General features: G+C 49.0%; 1 pseudogene; it reads left to right on the forward strand.

Annotated features, from left to right (window-relative positions):
• Nucleotides 1-837, forward strand: part of LOC106892196 — a 9,544-nt pseudogene extending 8,707 nt beyond the window's left edge.
• The last annotated feature ends 2,781 nt before the right edge of the window (nucleotides 838-3,618 follow it).

Genomic DNA, 3,618 nt, shown 5'->3' on the forward strand with positions numbered 1-3,618 from the left:
CAGCCATAACAAGACAGTCCTCATCTGAAAGAGTTCACGGTGGACACTGACAAGCTTTCTGTGAGAAGGCTGAGCCATTGAGACACTTCAGAAAAAAGTCTTAGTAACTGTAAGAGAAAGTCACCTCCTTTGTTGTCAATAATATAACAGTATGATGAAAGTCTTGCTTCATAGTTTTCTAGAAAATGCAATTGTGTAGGTTTGTGAAGGTTCTGCATCCTCACTTTAATGTATGATCTTCCATGAAAGGCAGCAGCTTGAACAACTCAGTTTATTTAAAAAAAAAAAAAAGGGGGGGGGGGGGAGGGGTTGAAACATTATTCACCCAAGAGCTTATTACAGATATGTAGTATCAAAAAGTTGTAACTATATTATATTCTACTTTATACCTATACATGCTCAGTATGACGTCACCATTGGTAGCAGCTACCGGTTTACGCTGTAATTTAGACACAATTTCACTCTTATTGTATGGACCCTACTTTAAGTGATGGTAGCATTCTTTGTGCTAAATTTTCTGATGGTCCTTTCTTTTTACTTGGTGGAGTTGGAATATTTTTCTCATTCTTGGTTTTGTTTGGGGTTTTTTTTTTGTTTTGGTTTTTTTTTTCTCTTCTCTTTTCTTTTTTTCTTTTTTTTTTTCTTTTTTTAATGGCCAATGGTGTCTTTCTCTGACAGTACCGACTTCAATTTCAACTTTATTAGGAGTCCAGTATTTTGTACCACATTATGACAACTTGTTATTCTTGTGGTGTAAATAAAAAGAAAAAGTTAATTATAGTACCACCTTGGTTTCTGTTGCTGATCTTTTCATCTGGTGTCTTCAGAGTGATGTGACATTTTGTGTTTCTTGGTGTCACGGAAGGGGTTTTGGTGCCGAAATGGCTTTTTTTGGTCAAAAGGTAACCCATGTGTATGTCGGGATGTCCGTGGTAGGAAATATGACTAGAGCTTCTGCCCAGTTTCCATCTGCTTGGTGGGTTGACACCTTCCTCCATGTCAGGACTGTAGAATAGCTACACCCCACATAGCTGTTCCATAGCAGGAGCACTTTGAAGACAACTGGGTATGGGCCTGCGTGCTCTTGGGCTGGTTCACAGGGAGCAAGATGGGAGTCCCAGAGGTCCTTGTTGCCATTTCTGTAGGGTTGTGGCATCTCCCCCTTCCAGCAGACGTCCTTCACCACCAACACTCTCTACAACTACTTGAGAGGACATTGTAGAGAGGTTGGTGCTGGTCTCTGCTCACAGGTAATTAGCCATAGAACATGAGGGAATGGCTTCAAGCTGCAACAGGGTAGGTTTAGACTGGACATATTAGGAAAGAATTCTTCACAGAAAGAGTGGTCAGACACTGGAACGGGCTGCCTAGGGAGGGGGTTGAGTCACCATCCCTGGATGTGTTTGAGAGTCCTTTAGATGTGGTGTTGGGGAGAACTTTGTAGAGTGGGGTTGATGGTTGGACTCGATGATCCCAAGGGTCTCTTCCAACCTGAATGATTCCATGATTCTACAGTCTAGGGGCCCATTCAGGGCTCCAGTGTCTGTTACACAGCTGGAAAAACCTAAGCATTGATTAGCCAAGGAGAAAATTGCCTTTCCTCCTACAGCCCTGGAGGCTGGGTTCTTTCTCATGTGGGAATGAGCCTGCCACGGTGGAGGATTATCTCCATGGATGTTGTGTCAGTCCCTCTGGTCTGCACGGCACTGCTTGGAGCTGGGGACTCTGCCCGGCCATAGGGACTGGCTGGAGAAACAGCAGGTTGATGAACCTGAACAGAATCACAGAATCTTCTAGGTTGGAAGGGACCTTCAAGATCATCTTGTCCATAGAAACAGCAGGTTGATGAACAGTTACAGAATCACAGAATCTTCTAGGTTGGAAGGGACCTTAAAGATCATCTTGTCCAACCGTCAACCTGACTGACAAAAATAGACACCCACACAACAAACAAGGAGCATCATCACTAAACCAGACCTCCCAGCACTACATCAACCCGGCTTTTGAACACCTCCAGGGATGGGGCCTCAACCACCTCCCTGGGCAGCCCATTCCAATGCCTGAGAACCCTTTCAGTGAAAAAATTTTTCCTAATATCCAGCCTGAACCTCCCCTGGCGCAACTTGAGGCCATTTCCTCTTGTCCTGTCGCCTGTGACTTGGGAGAAGAGACCGACCCCCATCTCTCTACACCCTCCTTTCAGGGAGTTGGAGAGAGCAATAAGGTCTCCCCTCAGCCTCCTCTTCTCCAGGCTGAACACCCCCAGCTCCCTCAGCCTCTCCTCATCAGACTTGTGCTCCAGACCCCTCACCAGCTTTGTTGCCCTTCTCTGGACCCGCTCCAGCCCCTCGATGTCTTTTTTATGGTAGGGAACCCAAAACTGGACACAGCACTCGAGGTGGGGTTCACAGTCTTTGCAGGGCACCTCATGGAGGGTGTAGGGGAGAGCACGTAGAAGAACCTTGTGATCTTGGGGAGTGCTGCGGTTCCTGCAGTCCTTTGCACCTACAGATGCATCGTCCAACTTTGGTGCTGTGAGAATTGGAGGCTCGGGCTGGGGCAGGGTGGCCGGGGCAAGGGTGTTGCAAACTCACAGCAGGTCCAAGGCACGCAGGGACAAGGCTGACCAGATGCACGCACCTCTTCTGGGGAAAGAAGCAAACGTGGCTTATGGCCAGAGCCCACCCAAGGCATTGCACTTAAAGACAGCAGAAGTGATCCCATGCAACGTCCTGCTCAGGTGTGTGAGCCCACGTCCCTGCCCGTGCCAGCAATGGTTGGCACCACCCTGTGGGATGGTGAGCATCACCTGTTGCTCCAGCTGGAGCTTGGGAAGGTCTGAAGGGGCAGAATCCATATTTGTAGGCAGCCCTGTGGTGGGGCTTGCTTTGGGACCACGAGCCACGTATGTGGGAGCTGGCTGTGACGTGTGCCAGCAGGGCTGAGAGGGCAGAAGCAGCTCCTTCGAGAGGAGGCATGGGGGCTTTTCTGGGCAGAAGGTTGGGAAGGGTCTTCAGGAGCTGGGGGAGTTCATCTGCTGGTGTGAAATCCCACTGCTGGGTGATCCAGCCCGGCTCTTACAGCTTCCTTCCTTCTCCAAATCCAGGGGTTAAAAACCAGCTGGTCCAGCCCTGGGCATGTGTGTTGCTGGGGAGCAGGACCTGGTCCATGAGTGTTGACGTGTCAAACCTGCAAACGCATCTGTGACCCAGAACTGCCTTAATCTCACCCAAAAAGCCCTGGGTTTGCTGCTCACCTCGAGCACAGGGACATAAACCTGATGCCGTGCAGCAGGGAGGGCTCAACTCAACAGCCTGGCACCCCTGCTGAGGTCTCAGCATGAAATGATGTCTTTCAGCGACTGCTGCTCTAGCCATGGAAATTTTTTACAGCCAGAAAGCTGTTAATCCCCCCAAAAAAGAGCATTGTGCTGCAATGGACGTGTCCCAGCCCCGTTTAGGTGGTTCCCTCCCAGCTCCTCTGATGGGTCCCCATGGCTGGCTGGGAGGGATGGGTGCCCAGCCAGGCACCAGGATGCTGCTCTGTACCCCTCCCTGGGATATTCCAAGGTTATATGGGTTTTCTCATTGATTTTTTTTTTCTTTTACATTTTTTTAA

The sequence above is a fragment of the Calidris pugnax genome, unplaced genomic scaffold, assembly GCF_001431845.1.
Source record: "Calidris pugnax isolate Ruff unplaced genomic scaffold, ASM143184v1 scaffold75, whole genome shotgun sequence".
NCBI lineage: Eukaryota > Metazoa > Chordata > Aves > Charadriiformes > Scolopacidae > Calidris > Calidris pugnax.